We start from the raw sequence: 26,197 nt of genomic DNA, 5'->3' as shown, positions 1-26,197 counted from the left end.
AGACACTGTCTAGATGGGGTCTAGATGGGGTCTAGATGGGGCCAGCTTATTCAGACACGGTCTAGATGGGTTCTAGATGGGGTCTAGATGGGCCAGCTTATTCAGACACGGTCTAGATGGGTCCAGATGGGGTCTAGATGGGGTCTAGATGGGGCCAGCTTATTCAGACACGGTCTAGATGGGGCCAGCATATTCAGACACGGTCTAGATGGGGTCTTGGGCCTAGATGGGGTCAGCTTATTCTGGGTTCTAGATGGGGCCAGATGGGGCTTATTCAGACACGGCTCCAGATGCGGTCTAGATGGGGTCTAGATGGGGTCTAGATGAGGCCAGCTTATTCAGACACGGTCTAGATGGGGTCTAGATGGGGGGGCCAGCTTATTCAGACACGGCTAGACACATTCTGACATGTCTAGATGGGGTCTAGATGGGGTCTAGATGGGGCCAGCTTATTCAGACACGGTCTAGATGGGGTCTAGATGGGGTCTAGATGGGCCAGCTTATTCAGACACGGTCTAGATGGGGCTCCAGGGGTCTAGATGGGGCCAGCTTATTCAGACACGGTCCAGATGGGGATCTAGATGGGGTCTAGATGGGCCAGCTCAGACACGGCTTAGATGGGGTCTAGATGGGGTCCAGGGGCCATTATTCAGACACGGTGATGGGGCCAGCATATTCAGACACAGCTGATGGGGTCTAGATGGGGTCTAGGGGTCTAGATGGGGTCTAGATGGATGGGGTCCATCTTATTCAGACACGGTCTAGATGGGTTCTAGATGGGGCCAGATGGGGCCAGCTTATTCAGACACGGTCTAGATGGGGTCTAGATGGGGTCTAGAGATGGGGTCTAGATGGGGTCTAGATGGGGCCAGCTTATTCAGACACGGTTTTGGGGTCTAGATGGGGTCTTCAGACACGGCTCAGATGGGGTCTAGATGGGGCCAGCTTATTCAGACACGGTCTAGATGGGGTCTAGATGGGGGCCAGGACACGGTCTAGATGGGGTCTAGATGGGGTCTAGATGGGGCCAGCTTATTCTGACATGTTCTAGATGGGTCTAGATGGGGCCAGCTATTCAGACACGGTCAGATGCGGTCCAGATGGGGTCTAGATGGGGTCTAGATGAGGCCAGCTTATTCAGACACGGTCTAGATGGGGTCTAGATGGGGTCTAAATGGGGCCATCTTATTCAGACACGGTCTAGATGGGGCCAGCATATTCTGACATGTTCTAGATGGGGTCTAGATGGGGTCTAGATGGGGCCAGCTTATTCAGACACGGTCTAGATGGGGTCTAGATGGGGTCTAGATGGGGTCTAGATGAGGCCAGCTTATTCAGACACGGTCTAGATGGGGTCTATTCAGATCTAGGGGCCAGCTTATTCCAGACACGGTCTAGATGGGGTCTAGATGGGGTCTAGATGGGGTCTAGATGGGGCCAGCTTATTCCAGACACGGTCTAGATGGGGTCTAGATGGGGTCAGCTTATTCAGACACTCTGCCATCTTAGATGGGGTCAGACACGGGTCTAGATGGCTAGATGGGGCCAGCTTATTCAGACACGGTCTAGATGGGGTCTAGATGGGTCCAGATGGGGCCAGCTTATTCAGACACGGTCTAGATGGGGTCTAGATGGGGTCTAGATGGGGCCAGCTTATTCAGACACATTCTAGATGGGGTCTAGATGGGGTCTAGATGGGGTCTAGATGGGGCCAGATTATTCAGACACTGTCTAGATGGGGTCTAGATGGGGTCTAGATGGGGTCTAGATGGGGCCAGCTTATTCAGATGGTTCTAGATGGGGTCTAGATGGGGTCTAGATGGGGTCTAGATGGGGTCTAGATGGGGCCAGCTTATTCAGACACGGTCTAGATGGGGACTAGATATTCCGAACCAGCTATTCAGACACGGTCTAGATGGGGTCAGATGGGGTCTAGATGGGGTCTAGATGAGGCCAGCTTATTCAGACACGGTCTAGATGGGGTCAGCCATCTTATTCAGACACGGTCTAGATGGGGCCAGCATATTCAGACACAGCTTAGGGGTCTAGATGGGGCCAGCTTATTCAGACACGGTCCAGATGGGGTGACACGGTCTAGATGGGGTCTAGATGGGGTCTAGATGGGGTCTAGATGGGGCCATCTTATTCAGACACGGTCTAGATGGGGTCTAGATGGGGTCTAGATGGGGTCTAGATGGGGCCAGCTTATTCAGACACTGTCTAGATGGGGTCTAGATGGGGTCTAGATGGGGCCAGCTTATTCAGACACGGTCTAGATGGGATGGGGTCTAGATGGGGCCAGCTTATTCAGACACGGTCTAGATGGGGTCTAGATGGGGCCAGATGGGGTCTTATTTCAGACACGGTCCAGATGGGGCCAGCGTATTCAGGGTCTAGATGGGGTCTAGATGGGGTCTAGATGGGGCCAGCTTATTCAGACACAGTCTAGATGGGGTCTAGATGGGGTCTAGATGGGGTCTAGATGGGGCCAGATGGACACTGTCTAGATGGGGTCTAGATGGGGTCTAGATGGGGCCAGCTATTCAGACACGGTCTAGATGGGTCTAGATGGGGTCTAGATGGGGCCAGCTTATTCAGACACGGTCTAGATGGGGTCTAGATGGGGTCTAGATGGGGTCTAGATGGGGCCAGACTTATTCAGACACGGTCTAGATGGGGCCAGCATATTCAGACACGGTCTTAGATGGGGTCTAGATTATTCAGACACTAGATGGGGTCTAGATGGGGCCAGCTTATTCAGACACGTCTAGATGGGGTCTAGATGGGGTCTAGATGGGGCCAGCTCTATGTTCTAGATGGGTCTAGAGATGGGGCCAGCTTATTCAGACACGGTCTAGATGGGGCCAGCTATTCAGACACGTCTAGATGGGGTCTAGATGGGGTCTAGATGGGGTCTAGATGAGGCCAGCTTATTCAGACACGGTCTAGATGGGGCCAACTTATTCAGACACGTCTAGATGGGGTCTAGATGGGGTCTAGATGGGGTCTAGATGAGGCCATCTCATTCAGACACGGTCTAGATGGGGTCTAGATGGGGTCTAAATGGGGCCATCTTATCAGACACGGTCTAGATGGGGCCATCATATTCAGACACAGCTTAGATGGGGTCTAGATGGGGTCTAGATGGGGCCAGCTTATTCAGACACGGTCTAGATGGGGCCAGCATCAGACACGGTCTAGATGGGGTCTAGATGGGGTCTAGATGGGGTCTAGATGGGGCCAGCTTATTCAGACATGTTCTAGATGGGGTGTCTAGATGGGACCAGCTTATTCAGACACGGTCTAGATGGGGTCTAGATGGGGTCTAGATGGGGTCTAGATGGGGCCAGCTTATTCAGACACGGTCTAGATGGGGTCTAGATGGGGTCTAGATGGGGTCTAGATGGGGTCTAGATGGGGCCAGCTTATTCAGACACGGTCTAGATGGGGTCTAGATGGGGCTAGCTTATTCAGACACGGTCTAGATGGGGTCTAGATGGGGCCAGCTTATTCAGACACGGTCTAGATGGGGTCTAGATGGGGCCAGCATATTCAGACACTAGATGGGGTCTAGATGGGGTCTAGATGGGGCCAGCTTATTCTGACATGTTCTAGATGGGGTCTAGATGGGGTCTAGATGGGGTCTAGATGGGGTCACAGATGGGGCCAGCTTATTCTGACATGGTCTAGATGGGGTCTAGATGGGGTCTAGATGGGGCCATCTTATTCAGACACGGTCTAGATGGGGTCTAGATGGGGTCTAGATGGGGTCTAGATTAGGCCAGCTTATTCAGACACGGTCTAGATGGGGTCTAGATGGGGTCAGATGGGGCCATCTTATTCAGACACGGTCTAGATGGGGTCTAGATAGGGTCTAGATGGGGACAGCTTATTCAGACACGGTCTAGATGGGGTCTAGATGGGGGTCTAGATGGGGTCTAGATGGGGCCAGCTTATTCAGACACTGTCTAGATGGGGTCTAGATGGGGCCAGATTATTCAGACACTGTCTAGATGGGGTCTAGATGGGGTCTAGATGGGGCCAGCTTATTCAGACACGGTCTAGATGGGTTCTAGATGGGGTCTAGATGGGGCCAGCTTATTCAGACACGGTCTAGATGGGGTCTAGATGGGGTCTAGATGGGGCCAGCTTATTCAGACATGTTCTAGATGGGGTCTAGATGGGGTCTAGATGGGGCCAGCTTATTCAGACACGGTCTAGATGGGGCCAGCTTATTCAGACACGTCTAGATGGGGTCTAGATGGGGTCTAGATGGGGTCAGATGAGGCTTATTCAGACACGGTCTAGATGGGGTCTAGATGGGGCCAGCAGACACGTCTTATTCAGATGGGGTCTAGATGGGGTCTAGATGAGGCCATCTTATTCAGACACTGTCTAGATGGGGTCTAGATGGGGTCTAGATGGGGCCAGCTTATTCAGACACGGTCTAGATGGGGCCAGCATATTCAGACACAGCTTAGATGGGGTCTAGATGGGGTCTAGATGGGGCCAGCGCATTCAGACACAGTCTAGATGGGGCCAGCATATTCAGACACGGTCTAGAGATGGGGTCTAGATGGGGTCTAGATGGGGCCAGCTTATTCAGACACGGTCTAGATGGGGTCTAGATGGGGTCTAGATGGGGATGGGGTCTAGATGGGGCCAGCTTATTCAGACACGGTCTAGATGGGGTCTAGATGGGGTCTAGATGGGGCCAGCTTATTCAGACACGGTCTAGATGGGGGTCTAGATGGGGCCAGCTTATTCAGACACGGTCTAGATGGGGCCATCCAGCATATTCAGACACGGTCTAGATGGGGTCTAGATGGGGTCTAGATGGGGTCTAGATGGGGCCAGCTTATTCAGACACGTTCTAGATGGGGTCTAGATGGGGTCTAGATGGGGTCTTAGATGATGGGGCCAGCTTATTCAGACACGGTCTAGATGGGGTCTAGATGGGGTCTAGATGGGGTCTAGATAGGGTCTAGATGGGGACAGCTTATTCAGACACGGTCTAGATGGGGTCTAGATGGGGCCAGCTTATTCAGACACTGTCTAGATGGGGTCTAGATGGGGTCTAGATGGGGTCTAGATGGGGCCAGCTTATTCAGACACAGTCTATAGATGGGGTCTAGATGGGGTCTAGATGGGGTCTAGATGGGGCCAGATTATTCAGACACTGTCTAGATGGGGTCTAGATGGGGTCTAGATGGGGTCTAGATGGGGCCAGCTTATTCAGACACGGTCTAGATGCGGTCTAGATGGGGTCTAGATGGGGTCTAGATGGGGTCTAAATGGGGCCATCTTATTCAGACACGGTCTAGATGGGGCCAGCATATTCTGACATGTTCTAGATGGGGTCTAGATGGGGTCTAGATGGGGCCAGCTTATTCAGACACGGTCTAGATGGGGTCTAGATGGGGTCTAGATGGGGTCTAGATGAGGCCAGCTTATTCAGACACGGTCTAGATGGGGTCTAGATGGGGCCAGCTTATTCAGACACGGTCTAGATGGGGTCTAGATGGGGTCTAGATGGGGTCTAGATGAGGCCAGCTTATTCAGACACGGTCTAGATGGGGTCTAGATGGGGTCTAAATGGGGCCATCTTATTCAGACACGGTCTAGATGGGGCCAGCATATTCAGACACAGCTTAGATGGGGTCTAGATGGGGCCAGCTTATTCAGACACGGTCTAGATGGGGTCTAGATGGGGTCTAGATGGGGTCTAGATGGGGCCAGCTTATTCAGACACGGTCTAGATGGGGTCTAGATGGGGTCTAGATGGGGCCAGAAATTCAGACACATTCTAGATGGGGTCTAGATGGGGTCTAGATGGGGTCTAGATGGGGCCAGATTATTCAGACACTGTCTAGATGGGGTCTAGATGGGGTCTAGATGGGGTCTAGATGGGGCCATCTTATTCAGACACGGTCTAGATGGGGCCATCTAGATTCTAGATGGGGTCAGATGGGGACTAGATGGGGTCTAGATGGGGTCTAGATGGGGCCATCTTATTCAGACACGGTCTAGATGGGGCCATCTTATTCAGACACGGTCTAGATGGGGTCTAGATGGGGTCTAGATGGGGTCCAGCTTATTCAGACACGGTCTAGATGGGGTCTAGATGGGGTCTAGATGGGGCCATCTTATTCAGACACGGTCTAGATGGGGCCAGCATATTCAGACACAGTCTAGATGGGGTCTAGATTAGGCCAGCTTATTCAGACACGGTCTAGATGGGGTCTAGATGGGGTCTAGATGGGGTCTAGATGGGGTCTAGATGGGGTCTAGATGGGGTCTAGATGGGGCCAGATGGGGCCATCTTAGACACAGTCTAGATGGGGTCTAGATGGGGCCAGCTTATTCAGATGGGGTCTAGATGGGGCCAGCATATTCAGACACGGTCTAGATGGGGTCTAGATGGGGTCTAGATGGGGCCAGCTTATTCAGACACGGTCAGATGGGGTCAGATGGGGTCTAGATGGGGTCTAGATGGGGCCAGCTTATTCAGACACGGTCTAGATGGGGTCTAGATGGGGTCTAGATGGGGTCTAGATGGGGCCAGCTTATTCAGACACGGTCTAGATGGGGTCTAGATGGGGTCTAGATGGGGTCTAGATGGGGCCAGCTCTTATTCAGACACATTCTAGATGGGGTCTAGATGGGGTCTAGATGGGGTCTAGATGGGGCCAGCTTATTCAGACACGGTCTAGATGGGTCTCTAGATGGGGTCTAGATGGGGCCAGCTTATTCAGACACGGTCTAGATGGGGTCTAGATGGGGTCTAGATGGGGTCTAGATGGGGTCTAGATGGGGCCAGCTTATTCAGACACGGTCTAGATGGGGGCCAGCATATTCAGACACGGTCTAGATGGGTTCTAGATGGGGTCTAGATGGGGCCAGCTTATTCAGACACAGTCTAGATGGGGTCTAGATGGGGTCTAGATGGGGTCTAGATGGGGCCAGCTTATTCAGATTATTCAGACACGGTCTAGATGGGGTCTAGATGGGGTCTAGATGGGGTCTAGATGGGGCCAGCTTATTCAGACACGGTCTAGATGGGGTCTAGATGGGGTCTAGATGGGGCCAGCTTATTCAGACACGGTCTAGATGGGGTCTAGATGGGGTCTAGATGGGGCCAGCTTATTCAGGGCCTAGATGGGGCTAGCTTCTAGATGGGGTCTAGATGGGGCCAGCATATTCAGACACGGTCTAGATGGGGTCTAGATGGGGTCTAGATGGGGTCTAGGTCTAGATGGGGCCAGCTTATTCAGACATGTTCTAGATGGGGTCTAGATGGGGTCTAGATGGGGCCAGCTTATTCAGACACGGTCTAGATGGGGCCAGCTTATTCAGACACGTCTAGATGGGGTCTAGATGGGGTCTAGATGGGGTCTAGATAAGGCCAGCTTATTCAGACACGGTCTAGATGGGGTCTAGATGGGGTCAAATGGGCCATCTTATCAGACACGGTCTAGATGGGGCCAGCATATTCAGACACAGCTGATGGGGTCTAGATGGGGTCTAGATGGGGCCAGCATATTCAGACACGGTCTAGATGGGGCCAGCTTATTCAGACACGGTCTAGATGGGGTCTAGATAGCTTATTCAGACACGGTCTATATGGGGTCTAGATGGGGCCAGCTTATTCAGACACGGTCTAGATGGGGTCTAGATGGGGTCTAGATGGGGTCTAGATGGGGCCAGCTTATTCAGACACGGTCTGGATGGGGTCTAGATGGGGCCAGCTTATTCAGACACGGCCTAGATGGGGTCTAGATGGGGTCTAGATGGGGCCAGCGTATTCAGACACAGTCTAGATGGGGCCAGCATATTCAGACACGGTCTAGATGGGGTCTAGATGGGGTCTAGATGGGGCCAGCTTATTCTGACATGTTCTAGATGGGGTCTAGATGGGGTCTAGATGGGGTCTAGATGAGGGGACCAGCTTATTCAGACACGGTCTAGATGGGGTCTAGATGGGTCTAGATGGGGCCATCTTATTCAGACACGGATCTAGATGGGGCCAGATGGGGCCATCTTATTCAGACACGGTCTAGATGGGGTCTAGATGGGGTCTAGATGGGGCCAGCTTATTCAGACACGGTCTAGATGGGGTCTAGATGGGGACAGCTTATTCAGACACGGTCTAGATGGGGTCTAGATGAGGCCAGCTATTCAGACACTGTCTAGATGGGGTTTGATGGGTCTAGATGGGGTCTAGATGGGGCCAGCTTATTCAGACACAGTCTATAGATGGGGTCTAGATGGGGTCTAGATGGGGTCTAGATGGGGCCAGCTTATTCAGACACTGTCTAGATGGGGTCTAGATGGGGTCTAGATGGGGTCCAGCTTATTCAGACACGGTCTAGATGGGGCCTAGATGGGCCCAGATGGGGCTTTATTCAGACACAGCTAGATGGGGTCTAGATGGGGTCTAGATGGGGCCAGCTTATTCAGACACGGTCTAGATGGGGTCTAGATGGGGTCTAGATGGGGCCAGATTATTCAGACACGGTCTAGATGGGGTCTAGATAGGGTCTAGATGGGGACAGCTTATTCAGACACGGTCTAGATGGGGTCTAGATGGGGTCTAGATGGGGCCAGCTTATTCAGACACTGTCTAGATGGGGTCTAGATGGGGTCTAGATGGGTCTAGATGAGGCAGCTTATTCAGACACGGTCTAGATGGGGTCTAGATGGGGTCTAGATGGGGTCTAGATGGAGTCAATGGTCTAGATGGGGCCAGCCATTATATTCAGACACTGTCTTAGATGGGGTCAGATGGGGCCATCTACGGTTCTGATGGGTCTAGATGGGGTTGATGGGGTCAGATGGGGCCAGCTTATTCAGACACGGTCTAGATGGGGTCTAGATGGGGTCTAGATGGGGCCAGCTTATTCAGACACATTCTAGATGGGGTCTAGATGGGGTCTAGATGGGGTCTAGATGGGGCCAGCTTATTCAGACACTGTCTAGATGGGGTCTAGATGGGGTCTAGATGGGGTCTAGATGGGGCCAGCTTATTCAGACACGGGGGTCTAGATGGGGTCTAGATGGGGTCTAGATGGGGTCTAGATGGGGTCTAGATGGGGGTCTAGATGGGGCCAGCTTATTCAGACACGGTCTAGATGGGGTCTAGATGGGGTCTAGACACGGTCTAGATGGGGTCTAGATGGGGTCTAGATTCTTATTCTGACATGGTCTAGATGGGGCCTAGATGGGGTCTAGATGGGGTCAGATTAGGCCAGCTTATTCAGACACGGTCTAGATGGGGTCTAGATGGGATCTAGATGGGGCCATCTTATTCAGACACGGTCTAGATGGGGGCTGGGTCTAGATGGGGTCTAGATGGGGCCAGCTTATTCAGACACGGTCTAGATGGGGTCTAGATGGGTCTAGATGGGTTCTGATGGGGCCAGCTTATCTAGACACAGTCTAGATGGGGTCTAGATGGGGTCTAGATGACACGGTCTAGATGGGGCTAGATGGGGTCTAGATGGGGCCAGAAGATTCAGACACGGTCTGACACTGGGTCTAGATGGGGTCTAGATGGGGTCTAGATGGGGCCAGCTTATTCAGACACGGTCTAGATGGGGTCTAGATGGGGCCAGCTGACACGGGTCTAGATGGGGTCTAGATGGGGTCTAGATGGGGCCAGCTTATTCAGACACGGTCTAGATGGGGCCAGCATATTCAGACACACGTCTAGATGGGGTCTAGATGGGGTCTAGATGGGGTCTAGATGGGGCCAGCTTATTCAGACACAGTCTAGATGGGGTCTAGATGGGGTCTAGATGGGGTCTAGATGGGGCCAGATTATTCAGACACTGTCTAGATGGGGTCTAGATGGGGTCTAGATGGGGCCAGCTTATTCAGACACGGTCTAGATGGGTTCTAGATGGGGCCTAGATGGGGCCAGCTTATTCAGACACGGTCTAGATGGGGTCTAGATGGGGTCTAGATGGGCCAGCTTGGGGCCAGATGGTCTGATGGGGCCAGCATATTCAGACACGGTCTAGATGGGGTCTAGATGGGGTCTAGATGGGGCCAGCTTATTCAGACACTGTTCTAGATGGGGTCTAGATGGGGTCTAGATGGGGCCAGCTTATTCAGACACGGTCTAGATGGGGCCAGCTTATTCAGGGGGTCTAGATGGGCTCTAGATGGGGCCTAGATAAGGCCAGCTTATTCAGACACGGTCTAGATGGGGTCTAGATGGGGTCTAAATGGGGCCATCTTATCAGACACGGTCTAGATGGGGCCAGCATATTCAGACACAGCTTAGATGGGGTCTAGATGGGGTCTAGATGGGGCCAGCATATTCAGACACGGTCTAGATGGGGCCAGCTTATTCAGACACGGTCTAGATGGGGTCTAGAGATGGGGCCAGCTTATTCAGACACGGTCTAGATGGGGTCTAGATGGGGCCAGCTTATTCAGACACGGTCTAGATGGGGTCTAGATGGGGTCTAGATGGGGCTGTAGATGGGGTATTCAGACACGGTCTGGGGGGTCTAGATGGGGCCAGCTTATTCAGACACGGCCTAGATGGGGTCTAGATGGGGTCTAGATGGGGCCAGCGTATTCAGACACAGTCTAGATGGGGCCAGCATATTCAGACACGGTCTAGATGGGGTCTAGATGGGTCTAGATGGGGTCTAGATGGGGCCAGCTTATTCTGACATGTTCTAGATGGGGTCTAGATGGGGTCTAGATGGGGCCAGCTTATTCAGACACGGTCTAGATGGGGACAGCTTATTCAGACACGGTCTAGATGGGGTCTAGATGGGGTCTAGATGGGGCCATCTTATTCAGACACGGTCTAGATGGGGTCTAGATAGGGTCTAGATGGGGCCAGCTTATTCAGACACGGTCTAGATGGGGTCTAGATGGGGTCTAGATGGGGTCTAGATGGGGCCAGCTTATTCAGACACGGTCTAGATGGGGTCTAGATGGGGTCTAGATGGGGTCTAGATGGGGCCAGCTTATTCAGACACGGTCTAGATGGGGTCTAGATGGGGTCTAGATGGGGCCAGCTTATTCAGACACGGTCTAGATGGGGCCTAGATGGGGTCTAGATGGGGTCTAGATGGGGCCATCTTATGGGGCCAGCTTATTCAGACATGTCTAGATGGGGTCTAGATGGGGTCTAGATGGGGCCAGCTTATTCAGACACGGTCTAGATGGGGTCTAGATGGGGTCTAGATGGGGACAGCTTATTCAGACACGGTTCTAGATGGGGTCTAGATGGGGTCTAGATGGGGCCAGCTTATTCAGACACGGTCTAGATGGGGTCTAGATGGGGTCTAGATGGGGTCTAGATGGGCCAGCTTATTCAGACACGGTCTAGATGGGGTCTAGATGGGGTCTAGATGGGGTCTAGATGGGGCCATCTTATTCAGACACGGTGATGGGGCCAGCATATTCAGGGGTCTAGATGGGGTCTAGATGGGGCCAGCTTATTCAGACACGGTCTAGATGGGGTCTAGATGGGGTCTAGATGGGGTCTAGATGGGGCCAGCATTCTAGATGGGGCCCAGATGGGGTCTAGATTGGGTCAGCTTATTCAGACACGGTCTAGATGGGGTCTAGATGGGGGTCTAGATGGGGTCTAGATGGGGCCAGATTATTCAGACACTGTCTAGATGGGGTCTAGATGGGGTCTAGATGGGGTCTAGATGGGGCCAGCTTATTCAGACACGGTCTAGATGGGGATGGGGTCTAGATGGGGTCTAGATGGGGTCTAGATGGGGCCATCTTATTCAGACACAGTCTAGATGGGGTCTAGATGGGGTCTAGATGGGGCCAGATTATTCAGACACTGTCTAGATGGGGTCTAGATGGGGTCTAGATGGGGCCAGCTTATTCAGACACGGTCTAGATGGGGTCTAGATGGGGTCTAGATGGGGCCAGCTTATTCAGACACGGTCTAGATGGGGTCTAGATGGGGTCTAGATGGGGTCTAGATGGGGCCAGCTTATTCAGACACGGTCTAGATGGGGCCAGCATATTCAGACACGGTCTAGATGGGGTCTAGATGGGGTCTAGATGGGGCCAGCTTATTCAGACACAGTCTAGATGGGGTCTAGATGGGGTCTAGATGGGGTCTAGATGGGGCCAGATTATTCAGACACTGTCTAGATGGGGTCTAGATGGGGTCTAGATGGGGCCAGCTTATTCAGACACGGTCTAGATGGGTTCTAGATGGGGTCTAGATGGGGCCAGCTTATTCAGACACGGTCTAGATGGGGTCTAGATGGGGTCTAGATGGGGTCTAGATGGGGTCTAGATGGGGCCAGCTTATTCAGACACGGTCTAGATGGGGCCAGCATATTCAGACACTGTCTAGATGGGGTCTAGATGGGGTCTAGATGGGGCCAGCTTATTCAGACACGGTCTAGATGGGGCCAGCTTATTCAGACACGTCTAGATGGGGTCTAGATGGGGTCTAGATGGGGTCTAGATAAGGCCAGCTTATTCAGACACGGTCTAGATGGGGTCTAGATGGGGTCTAAATGGGGCCATCTTATCAGACACGGTCTAGATGGGGCCAGCATATTCAGACACAGCTTAGATGGGGTCTAGATGGGGTCTAGATGGGGCCAGCATATTCAGACACGGTCTAGATGGGGCCAGCTTATTCAGACACGGTCTAGATGGGGTCTAGATGGGGTCTAGATGGGGCCAGCTTATTCAGACACGGTCTATATGGGGTCTAGATGGGGCCAGCTTATTCAGACACGGTCTAGATGGGGTCTAGATGGGGTCTAGATGGGGTCTAGATGGGGCCAGCTTATTCAGACACGGTCTGATGGGGTCTAGATGGGGCCAGCTTATTCAGACACGGCCTAGATGGGGTCTAGATGGGGTCAGATGGGGCCAGCGTATTCAGACACAGTCTAGATGGGGCCAGCATATTCAGACACGGTCTAGATGGGGTCTAGATGGGGTCTAGATGGGGCCAGCTTATTCTGACATGTTCTAGATGGGGTCTACAGATGGGTCTAGATGGGGCCAGATTCAGGGGTCTAGATGGGGTCTAGATGGGGCCAGCTTATTCAGACACGGTCTAGATGGGGACAGCTTATTCAGACACGGTCTAGATGGGGTCTAGATGGGGTCTAGATGGGGTCTAGATGGGGCCATCTTATTCAGACACGGTTTAGATGGGGTCTAGATGGGGCCAGCTTATTCAGACACGGTCTAGATGGGGTCTAGATGGGGTCTAGATGGGGTCTAGATGGGGCCAGCTTATTCAGACACGGTCTAGATGGGGTCTAGATGGGGTCTACATGGGGTCTAGATGGGGTCTAGATGGGGCCAGCTTATTCAGACACAGTCTAGATGGGGTCTAGATGGGGTCTAGATGGGGCCATCTTATTCAGACACGGTCTAGATGGGGTCTAGATGGGGTCTAGATGGGGTCTAGATTCAGACACGGTCTAGATGGGGTCTAGATGGGGCCAGCTTATTCAGACACGGTCTAGATGGGGTCTAGATGGGGTCTAGATGGGGCCAGCTTATTCAGACACGGATGGGGTCTAGATGGGGTCTAGATGGGGTCTAGATGGGGCCATCTTATTCAGACACGGTCTAGATGGGGTCTAGATAGGGTCTAGATGGGGACAGCTTATTCAGACACGGTCTAGATGGGGTCTAGATGGGGTCTAGATGGGGCCAGCTTATTCAGACACTGTCTAGATGGGGTCTAGATGGGGTCTAGATGGGGTCTAGATGGGGCCAGCTTATTCAGACACAGTCTATAGATGGGGTCTAGATGGGGTCTAGATGGGGTCTAGATGGGGCCAGATTATTCAGACACTGTCTAGATGGGGTCTAGATGGGGTCTAGATGGGGTCTAGATGGGGCCAGCTTATTCAGAGACTGTCTAGATGGGGTCTAGATGGGGTCTAGATGGGGCCAGCTTATTCAGACACAGTCTAGATGGGGTCTAGATGGGGTCTAGATGGGGTCTAGATTGGGTCAGATTATTCAGACACTGTCTAGATGGGGTCTAGATGGGGTCTAGATGGGGTCTAGATGGGGCCAGCTTCTTCAGACACGGTCTAGATGGGGTCTAGATGGGGTCTAGATGGGGCCAGCTTATTCAGACACGGTCTAGATGGGGTCTAGATGGGGTCTAGATGGGGTCTAGATGGGGTCTAGATGGGGCCAGATTCAGACATGTCTAGATGGGGCCAGCTTATTCAGACACGGTCTAGATGGGGTCTAGATGGGGCCAGCATATTCAGACAGATGGGGTCTAGATGGGGTCTAGATGGGGTCTAGATGGGGTCCAGATGGGGCCAGCTTATTCTGAGATGGGGTCTAGATGGGGCCTAGATGGGGCTTATTCAGACACGGTCTAGATGGGGTCTAGATAGGGTCTAGATGGGGTCTAGATGGGGCCATCTTATTCAGACACGGTCTAGATGGGGTCTAGATGGGGTCTAGATGGGGCCAGCTTATTCAGACACGGTCTAGATGGGGTCTAGATGGGGTCTAGATGGGGTCTAGACACGGTTAGATGGGGCCATCTTATTCAGACACGGTCTAGATGGGGTCTAGATGGGGTCTAGATGGGGTCTAGATGGGGCCAGCTTATTCAGACACGGTCTAGGGGTCTAGATGGGGTCTAGATGGGGTCTAGATGGGGCCATCTTATTCAGACACGGTCTAGATGGGGTCTAGATAGGGTCTAGATGGGGCCAGCTTATTCTGGGGTCTAGATGGGGCCTAGATGGGGTCTAGATGGGGCCAGATTCAGACACGGTCTAGATGGGGTCTAGATGGGGTCTAGATGGGGTCTAGATGGGGTCTAGATGGGGCCAGCTTATTCAGACAGGGTCTAGATGGGGTCTAGATGGGGTCTAGATGGGGCTAGCTTATTCAGACACGGTCTAGATGGGGTCTAGATGGGGCCAGCTTATTCAGACACGGTCTAGATGGGGTCTAGATGGGGCCAGCATATTCAGACACGGTCTAGATGGGGTCTAGATGGGGTCTAGATGGGGCCATCTTATTCAGACACGGTCTAGATGGGGTCTAGATGGGGTCTAGATGGGGTCTAGATGGGGTCTAGATGGGGCCAGCTTATTCAGACACGGTCTAGATGGGGTCTAGATGGGGTCTAGATGGGGCCATCTTATTCAGACACGGTCTAGATGGGGTCTAGATGGGGTCTAGATGGGGCAGCTTATTCAGACACGGTCTAGATGGGGTCTAGATGGGGCCAGATTCAGACACGGTCTAGATGGGGTCTAGATGGGGTCTAGATGGGGCCAGCATATTCAGACACGGTCTAGATGGGGTCTAGATGGGGTCTAGATGGGGCTAGCTTATTCAGACACGGTCTAGATGGGGTCTAGATGGGGTCTAGATGGGGTCTAGATGGGGCCTAGATGGGGTCTAGATGGGGTCTAGATGGGGTCTAGATGGGGTCTAGATGGGGCCAGCTTATTCAGACATGGTCTAGATGGGGTCTAGATGGGGTCTAGATGGGGTCTAGATGGGGCCAGCTTATTCTGGACATGTTCTAGATGGGGTCTAGATGGGGTCTAGATGGGGTCTAGATGGGGCCATCTTATTCAGACACGGTCTAGATGGGGTCTAGATAGGGTCTAGATGGGGTCTAGATAGGGTCAGATGGGGTCTATAGATGGGGTCTAGATGGGGTCTAGATAGGGTCTAGATGGGGTCTAGATAGTCTAGATGGGGTCTAGATGGGGCCAGCTTATTCAGACACGGTCTAGATGGGGGTCTAGATAGGGCTAGATGGGGACAGCTTATTCAGACACGGTCTAGATGGGGTCTAGATGGGGTCTAGATGGGGCCAGCTTATTCAGACACTGTCTAGATGGGGTCTAGATGGGGTCTAGATGGGGTCTAGATGGGGCCAGCTTATTCAGACACAGTCTATAGATGGGGTCTAGATGGGGTCTAGATGGGGTCTAGATGGGGCCAGATTATTCAGACACTATCTAGATGGGGTCTAGATGGGGTCTAGATGGGGCCTAGATGGGGCCAGCTTATTCAGAGACTGTCTAGATGGGGTCTAGATGGGGTCTAGATGGGGCCAGCTTATTCAGACACAGTCTAGATGGGGTCCAGATGGGGTCTAGATGGGGTCTAGATGGGGTCTAGATGGGGTCTAGATGGGGCCAGCTTATTCAGACATGTTCTAGATGGGGTCTAGATGGGGTCTAGATGGGGTCTAGATGGGGCCAGCTTATTCTGACATGTTCTAGATGGGGTCTAGATGGGGTCTAGATGGGGTCTAGATAGGGCCATCTTATTCAGACACGGTCTAGATGGGGTCTAGATAGGGTCTAGATGGGGTCTAGATAGGGTCTAGATGGGGTCTAGATACTGTCTAGATGGGGTCTAGATAGGGTCTTTGGGGTCAGATAGGGTCTAGATGGGGTCTAGATGGGGCATCATCTTATTCAGACACCCTGTCTAGATGGGGTCTAGATAGGGTCTAGATGGGGACAGCTTATTCAGACACGGTCTAGATGGGGTCTAGATGGGGTCTAGATGGGGCCAGCTTATTCAGACACTGTCTAGATGGGGTCTAGATGGGGTCTAGATGGGGCCAGCTTATTCAGACACAGTCTAATGGGGTCTAGATGGGGTCTAGATGGGGTCTAGATGGGGCCAGATTATTCAGACACTATCTAGATGGGGTCTAGATGGGGTCTAGATGGGGTCTAGATGGGGCCAGCTTATTCAGAGACTGTCTAGATGGGGTCTAGATGGGGTCTAGATGGGGCCAGCTTATTCAGACACAGTCTAGATGGGGTCTAGATGGGGTCTAGATGGGGTCTAGATTGGGCCAGATTATTCAGACACTGTCTAGATGGGGTCTAGATGGGGTCTAGATGGGGTCTAGATGGGGCCAGCTTCTTCAGACACGGTCTAGATGGGGTCTAGATGGGGTCTAGATGGGGTCTAAATGGGGTCTAGATGGGGTCATCTGTTGGAATGCCCACCTCAACATGGAAAAAGTTAATAGTATTTTTCCTTTGAGGTCAAGGGAAAACTAAGAGCAAAAGCTCTTGCAACCCTGAGACTTGGATCTGTGTTAAACAGACTGCAGCAGAAACTATATTAAAAACAAACATGCTCTTTTCATTGTTTCTTGATCCTGATTGGCCCCTTCTGGACTCATTTCCCTCTGATTGGCTGGCTGCAGGACTACCTGACCAATGACAATGACCAGGCGGTGGTGGAGATCTGCATCACGCGCATCACCACGGCGATCAGAGACGAGGTCCATCGAGCGCCATGGGGGCGTTAGTGAGTCTGTGGAGTCCTGTCTGAACACAACCTCACCCCCAAGGCAAAGACGAAGACACACCCCATGCCAAGATAGCCTCCGACATCACCAGCTGTATACTGCAGGTACACTCCACTCCACCCACTCCACCCACCCACTCCACTCCACTTTGTTTCAGACCCAATGAATCCATTCAGACACATCTGTGTCCAAACGCTCCCACCCAACTTGATACAGCGCGTCACTCTCCGTTTCATATTGGTTATTGTTGACATCCTAACATCTCAAACTAAGCCTTTGGTCCCATATTATACACTATATATGTCTTATACACTGTCATTTATTTTTTTAAATGAGGGCTGCTCATCGCCGTCACCACGAAAACAGCTTTTGTTCCACACTCTATTACCAAATGTAACAGTAGGCTACAGTAGAACCTTCTGTTTGATGAATTCAACTTAAAAAAAACAGAACGAGAAAAAAGAGCATCAACTGCATGTTGAGCAGCATCATATACTGTCAGAACTTGTGGATTCACAATGTTCTCTTCTAAAAAAAGGTTCATACGTCAAGTCTGTCAATCAAATTATAACATTTAAATCGTAGGTCTACTGTACGTGATGCAGTTGACACTACAAATATACATTTAAAGCCAACAATTGTATTATGTTGACTAATATTGCCTTTATTTGCAATAGCAAAACTACACAAACCTATTTCACAAAACAGTCTAGTCATATAACCTCCAGGAAGGAGACGTCCCCTAGAATGAAAGAAGGAAAAAAGTTACACCATGGGACCACGCAGCCGCTCATACCGGGACCACGCAGCCGTCAGGAAGGAGACGTGTTCTGTCTCCTAGAGATGAACACCATGGGACCACGCAGCCGTCATACCGCTCAGGAAGGAGACGCGTTCTGTCTCCTAGAGATGAACACCATGGGACCACGCAGCCGTCATACCGCTCAGGAAGGAGACGCGTTCTGTCTCCTAGAGATGAACACCATGGGACCACGCAGCCCTCATACCGCTCAGGAAGGAGACGCGTTCTGTCTCCTAGAGATGAACACCATGGGACCACGCAGCCGTCATCAGGAATAGACGCGCTGTCTCCTAGAGATGAACACCATGGGACCACGCAGCCATCATACCGCTCAGGAAGGAGACGCGTTCTGTCTCCTAGAGATGAACACCATGGGACCACGCAGCCCTCATACCGCTCAGGAAGGAGACGCGTTCTGTCTCCTAGAGATGAACACCATGGGACCACGCAGCCCTCATACCGCTCAGGAAGGAGACGCGTTCTGTCAACCGTGAAGCATGGGGGTGGCAGCATCATGTTGTGGAGGTGCTTTGCTGCAGGAGGGACTGGTGCACTACACAAAATAGATGGCATCATGAGGGAGACAATTATGTGGATATATTGAAGCAACAACTCAAGACATCAGTCAGGAAGTTAAATCTTACTCGCAAATGGGTCTTCCAAATGGACAATGACCCCAAGCATATTTCCAAAGTTGTGGCAAAATAGTTTAAGGACAACAAAGTCATGGTATTGGAGTGGCCATCACAAAGCCCTGACCTCAATACTATAGAAAATGTATAGGCAGAACTGAAAAAGTGTGTGAGAGCAAGGAGGCCTACAAACCTGACTCAGTTACACCAGCTCTGTCAGGAGGAATGAGCCAAAATTCACCCAACTTATTGTGGGAAGCTTGTGGAAGGCTACGCGAAATGTTTGACCCAAGTTAAAACTTCTTAGGGATTTGGTTCCTGTGGCGGGATTAGATCAGCGTAAATTTTAGAGCGCCACCTATAGTTTTTGATAAAACTCAAACTTTCATTAAAACACACATGCAAGGTACTGAATTAAAGCTACACTCGTTGTGAATCTAGCCACCAAGTCAGATTTGTAAAATGCTTTTCGGCGAAAGCATGAGCATTATCTGATAGCATGCACCCCCCAGAATACCAGACCTTCACCTAAACAACAGATTTTGCGGTAGCCGGCGCTACCCAAAACGCAGAAATAAAATATAAAACATTCATTACCTTTGACGAGCTTCTTTCTTGGCACTCCCAGATGTCCCATAAACATCACAATTGGGTCTTTTTCCTGATTAAATCCATCATTGTATAGGCAAAATGTTGTTTTCCTTAGACCAGTCTGAGCCAGGAATACTCCCTTTTACAAGACGCAACGTCACTTTTTAAAATGACAAAAGTTGCCTATAAACTTTTTCAAATCACTTCAAACTACTTTTCTAAACCAACTTTAGGTATTAATAAACGTTAATAATCTATAAATTGATCACGGGCGATCTGTATTCGATAGCAGCAAGTCTTGAAATCATCGTCCATGTTTTCCATTTCACAACATCCTGGGGCGAGCTCCAAGAAAGGAAGTGCCCTGACGTCATCTAACCAAGGATAAAGCAGGAAAACAATGCCAGTACTGGCGACATCGTGTGGAAGCTGTAGGAATTGTACTGAATGCCTCGTTTTTGTCTGTCACCTTAGACAATACATTGACTGGCGTATTCATTTTTTGGGGGGTTTTGGTGAACAGTTTTTCGAGGGATTTTTACTCCTAAACACGTTCTGTTATAGCCACAGACACGATTTAACCAGTTTTAGAGACTTCAGAGTGTTTTCTATACACACATACTTATCATATGCATATACTATATTCCTGGCATGAGTAGCAGGACTTTGAAATGTTGCGTGATTTTTAACAAAAAAGCGGCGAAAATTCGCAGCCTCCCTAACAGGTTTTAAACAGGTTAAAGGCAATGCTACCAAATACTAATTGAGTGTATGTAAACTTCTGACCCACTGGGAATGTGATGAATGAAATAAAAGCTGAAATAAATCATTCTCTCTACTATTATTCTGACATTTCACATTCTTAAAATAAAGTGATGATTCTAACTCACCTAAAACAGGGAATTGTTACTTGGATTAAATGTCAGGAATTGTGAAAACTGAGTTTAAGTGTATTTGGCTCAGGTGTATGTAAACTTCCGACTTCAACTGTATATTATAGCAGTAGGGACATGTCCAGGTATGTGGTATTATAGCAGTAGGGACATGTCCAGGTATGTGGTATTATAGCAGTAGGGACATGTCCAGGTATGTGGTATTATAGCAGTAGGGACATGTCCAGGTATGTGGTATTATAGCAGTAGGGACATGTCCAGGTATGTGGTATTATAGCAGTAGGGACATGTCCAGGTATGTGGTATTATAGCAGTAGGGACAAGTCCAGGTATGTGGTATTATAGCAGTAGGGACATGTCCAGGTATGTGGTATTATAGCAGTAGGGACAAGTCCAGGTATGTGGTATTATAGCAGTAGGGACATGTCCAGGTATGTGGTATTATAGCAGTAGGGACAAGTCCAGGTATGTGGTATTATAGCAGTAGGGACAAGTCCAGGTATGTGGTATTATAGCAGTAGGGACATGTCCAGGTATGTGGTATTATAGCAGTAGGGACATGTCCAGGTATGTGGTATTATAGCAGTAGGGACATGTCCAGGTATGTGGTATTATAGCAGTAGGGACATGTCCAGGTATGTGGTATTATAGCAGTAGGGACATGTCCAGGTATGTGGTATCATAGCAGTAGGGTCATACGTGTGGTGCACATCCCACTAGCCTGTCTGTTGTAGTCCCCTCCAGGCTTACAGATTACTGCTGTATAACTCAGACCTAATACCAACCTAATGAGACTTACATAGGAGGCAATGTCACACACACACACACACACACACACACACACACACACACACACACACACACACACACACACACACACACACACACACACACACACACACACACACACACACACACACACACACACACACACACACACACACACACACACACACACACACACACACACACACACACACCACAGTCACCTTGTCTGGTTAGTCTTCATTAGTAAGCACCTTGTCATGTGGCTACCTGCCTCCTCTACACTCTAACCACTAGGCTACCTGCCTCCTCTACACTCTAAACACTAGGCTACCTGCCTCCTCCACACTCTAACCACTAGGCTGCCTGCCTCCTCTACACTCTAACCACTAGTCTACCTGCCTCCTCTACACTCTAACCACTAGGCTGCCTCCTCTACACTCTTACCACTAGGCTGCCTGCCTCCTCTACACTCTAACCACTACACTACCTACCTCCTCTACACTCTAACCACTAGGCTACCTACCTCCTCTACACTCTAACCACTACACTACCTACCTCCTCTACACTCTAACCACTAGGCTACCTACCTCCTCTACACTCTAACCACTACACTACCTACCTCCTCTACACTCTAACCACCACTAGGCTACCTGCCTCCTCTACACTCTAACCACTAGGCTACCTGCCACCTCCCACTACTCTAACCACTAGGCTACCTGCCCTACCTCCTCTACACTCCACTACACTAACCACTAGGCTACCTGCCTCCTCTACACTCTAACCACTAGGCTACCTGCCTCCTCTACACTCTAACCACTAGGCTACCTGCCTCCTCTACACTCTAACCACTAGGCTACCTGCCTCCCTCCTGATATTACAGTGACTCACTCTAAGGACTGTGGAGTGTTGTGTGTGTGTGTGTGTGTGTGTGTGCGTGTGTGCGTGTTTGTGTGTGTGTGTGTGCGTGTGTTTGTGTTTGTTTGTGTGTGTGTCTATGTGTTTGTGTGTGTGTGTGTGTGCGTGTGTGTGTTTGTGTGTGTTTGTGTGTTGTGTGTGTGTTGTGTGTGCGTGTGTGTGTTGTGTGTGTGTGTTGTGTGTGCGTGTGTGTGCGTGTTTGTGCACGTGCGTTGTGTGTGCGTGTGTGCGTACGTGCGTTGTGTGTGTGTGCGTGTGTGTGCACGTGTGTGTTGTGTGTGCACGTGTGTTGTGTGTGCGTGTGTGTGCGAGTGTGTGCACGTGCGTTGTGTGTTTTGTGTGTGTTTGTTTTTCATATCACCAGAGAGGGCTGTGCTGTTTGTTGTCAGACTCTTGGTCATGCAGACAGAAAGCCTTGTTTACACTGCCACCTGCTGGACGTTCAGACGTTTGACACTGTTATTGTCATGAATATGATTTTAGCGTTGATCCCTTTCAACAATACCGTACTGTAGCTCATCGGCTCTAATGACATGTCCACTTATGTTTTAGACAGAGTGTTAAGAGTAAGTTGTAGTTGTTTGGGTTTGTTTCAGTGTTTGTCTGATGGTGATTTGGGTCCTGAGTGGCACAGAGGTCTAAGGCACTGCATCACAGTGGTAGAGATGTTACTACAGACCCGAGTTAGAGCCCGTGCTGTATCACAACTGTCCGTGATCGGGAGTCCTATAGGGCGGCTCCCACTTTGGCCCAGCGTCGTCCAGGTTAGGGAGGGTTTGAATTTGCTCTTAACTGTCTTGCCCAGTAAAATAGAAGATGGACTCTCTAACTCAGTGGTCACCAAACCTGGTTCTGATCAACTAGGCTTTGTTTCTGCCAAGCGTTTACACAACTGATTTAAAAAGTCTTGATACAATGTAGTTGTTCAGAACAACAGTTGGACAGTGACACAACACTTTTGCCCTGTAGTTCTGCCCCTGAACAAGGCAGTTAACCCAATGTTCCCCGGCAGGCCTCCCCTGCACCTCTCTGATTCAGAGGGGTTGTGTTAAATGCGGAAAACACATTTTAATTGAATACATTCAGTTGTACAACTGACTAGGTATCCCCCTTTTCCTTTCCTTTCTATATCTAGTCCTTCCAAAGGTTCCTAAACCATCCCCCTGGGGGAGCTAGTGGATGTTAAATAAGGCCCTGGGACACCACTGTCAACATGCAGATACACATACACTCTCCTTGAGCTCAGAAATGAGTGTTTATGTAAAGAAGCTGTTCTGTTCTGTTCTGTTCTATTATGTTCTATTATGTTCTGTTCTATTCTGTTCTGTTCTGTTCTATGCTGTTCTATTATGTTCTATTCTGTTCTATTATGTTCTATTTTGTTCTGTTCTGTTCTGTTCTATACTCTATTGTGTTCTATTATGTTCTGTTCTAGTCTGTTTTGTTCTGTTCTATTCTGTTCTATTATGTTCTATTGTGTTCTATTATGTTCTGTTCTATTGTGTTCTATTATGTTCTGTTCTATTGTGTTCTATTATGTTCTATTGTGTTCTATTATGTTCTGTTCTATTATGTTCTGTTCTATTATGTTCTATTCTGTTCTATTCGGTTCTGTTCTATTGTGTTCTGGTCTGTTCTGTTCTGTTCTATTCTGTTCTGTTCTATTATGTTCTATTTTGTTCTGTTCTGTTCTGTTCTATACTCTATTGTGTTCTATTATGTTCTGTTCTAGTCTGTTTTGTTCTGTTCTATTCTGTTCTATTATGTCCTATTGTGTTCTATTATGTTCTGTTCTATTGTGTTCTATTATGTTCTGTTCTGTGTTCTATTATGTTCTGTTCTGTTCTATTATGTTCTGTTCTATTATGTTCTGTTCTATTATGTTCTGTTCTATTATGTTCTGTTCTGTTCTATTCTGTTCTGGTCTGTTCTGTTCTATTCTATTCTGTTCTGTTCTATTATGTTCTATTCTGTTCTGTTCTATTCTGTTCTATTCTGTTCTGTTCTATTATGTTCTATTATGTTCTGTTCTATTCTGTTCTGTTCTGTTCTGTTTTGTTCTATTCTGTTCTATTATGTTCTGTTCTGTTCTATTCTGTTCTATTCTGTTCTGTTCTGTTCTATTATGTTCTGTTCTATTCGGTTCTGTTCTGTTCTATTCTGTTCTGTTCTATGATGTTCTGTTCTATTCTGTTCTATTATGTTCTATTATGTTCTGTTCTATTCTGTTCTGTTCTATTCTGTTCTATTCTGTTCTGTTCTGTTCTATTATGTTCTGTTCTATTATGTTCTGTTCTGTTCTATTATGTTCTATTATGTTCTATTATGTTCTGTTCTATTCTGTTCTGTTCTGTTCTGTTTTGTTATATTCTGTTCTATTCTGTTCTATTATGTTATATTCTATTTTGTTCTGTTCTGTTCTATTCTGTTCTATTCTGTTCTGTTCTGTTCTATTATGTTCTATTATGTTCTATTTTGTTCTGTTCTGTTCTGTTCTATTCTGTGTTCTATTATGTTCTGTTCTAGTCTGTTTTGTTCTGTTCTATTCTGTTCTATTATGTTCTATTGTGTTCTATTATGTTCTGTTCTATTGTGTCTATTATGTTCTGTTCTATTGTGTTCTATTCGGTTCTGTTCTATTCTGTTCTGGTCTGTTCTGTTCTATTCTATTCTGTTCTGTTCTATTATGTTCTATTCTGTTCTGTTCTATTCTGTTCTATTCGGTTCTGTTCTATTCTGTTCTGGTCTGTTCTGTTCTATTCTATTCTGTTCTGTTCTATTATGTTCTATTCTGTTCTGTTCTGTTCTATTCTGTTCTATTCGGTTCTGTTCTATTCTGTTCTGTTCTATGATGTTCTATTCTGTTCTATGATGTTCTATTCTGTTCTATTATGTTCTATTCTGTTCTGTTCTGTTCTATTCTGTTCTATTCGGTTCTGTTCTATTCTGTTCTGGTCTGTTCTGTTCTATTCTGTTCTGTTCTATTCTGTTCTGTTCTGTTCTATTCTGTTCTATTATGTTCTATTCTGTTCTGTTCTGTTCTATTCTGTTCTGTTCTATTATGTTCTATTCTGTTCTGTTCTGTTCTATTCTGTTCTATTCTGTTCTGTTCTATTCTGTTCTGTTCTATTATGTTCTATTCTGTTCTATGATGTTCTATTCTGTTCTATTATGTTCTATTCTGTTCTGTTCTGTTCTATTCTGTTCTATTCGGTTCTGTTCTATTCTGTTCTGTCGGTTCTGTTCTATTCTGTTCTGTTCTGTTCTATTCTGTTCTATTATGTTCTATTCTGTTCTGTTCTGTTCTATTCTGTTCTATTCGGTTCTGTTCTGTTCTGTTCTGTTCTATTCTGTTCTGTTCTGTTCTATTATGTTCTATTATGTTCTGTTCTGTTCTGTTCTGTTCTGTTCTATTCTGTTCTGTTCTATTCTGTTCTATTCTGTTCTGTTCTATTATGTTCTATTATGTTCTATTCTGTTCTATTCTGTTCTATTATGTTCTATTCTGTTCTGTTCTATTATGTTCTATTATGTTCTATTTGTTCTGTTCTGTTCTATTATGTTCTATTCTGTTCTATTCGGTTCTGTTCTATTCTGTTCTGTTCTATTATGTTCTATTATGTTCTGTTCTATTCTGTTCTGTTCTGTTCTGTTCTATTATGTTCTGTTCTATTCGGTTCTGTTCTATTCTGTTCTGTTCTATTATGTTCTATTATGTTCTGTCCTATTCTGTTCTGTTCTGTTCTGTTCTGTTTTGTTCTATTCTGTTCTATTATGTTCTGTTCTGTTTTGTTATATTCTGTTCTATTCTGTTCTATTCTGTTCTGTTCTGTTCTATTATGTTCTGTTCTATTATTCTGTTCTATTCTGTTCTGTTCTATGATGTTCTGTTCTATTCTGTTCTATTATGTTCTATTATGTTCTGTTCTATTCTGTTCTGTTCTATTCTGTTCTATTCTGTTCTGTTCTGTTCTATTATGTTCTGTTCTATTATGTTCTGTTCTGTTCTATTATGTTCTATTATGTTCTATTATGTTCTGTTCTATTCTGTTCTGTTCTGTTCTGTTTTGTTATATTCTGTTCTATTCTGTTCTATTATGTTATATTCTATTTTGTTCTGTTCTGTTCTATTCTGTTCTGTTCTGTTCTATTATGTTCTATTATGTTCTATTTTGTTCTGTTCTGTTCTGTTCTATACTCTATTGTGTTCTATTATGTTCTGTTCTAGTCTGTTTTGTTCTGTTCTATTCTGTTCTATTATGTTCTATTGTGTTCTATTATGTTCTGTTCTATT

At 48.4% G+C, this 26,197-nt stretch overlaps 1 pseudogene; it reads left to right on the top strand.

The window, feature by feature from the left end:
* The window catches only part of LOC127921957 (ventricular zone-expressed PH domain-containing protein-like), a 51,555-nt pseudogene extending 34,002 nt beyond the window's left edge, over positions 1 to 17,553 (top strand).
* The last annotated feature ends 8,644 nt before the right edge of the window (positions 17,554 to 26,197 follow it).

Source organism: Oncorhynchus keta, unplaced genomic scaffold (genome assembly GCF_023373465.1).
Source record: "Oncorhynchus keta strain PuntledgeMale-10-30-2019 unplaced genomic scaffold, Oket_V2 Un_contig_24136_pilon_pilon, whole genome shotgun sequence".
Taxonomy (NCBI): Eukaryota; Metazoa; Chordata; class Actinopteri; order Salmoniformes; family Salmonidae; genus Oncorhynchus; species Oncorhynchus keta.
Note: the sequence above shows the minus strand (reverse complement) of the source record. Positions and strands in the feature narration are given on the sequence as shown.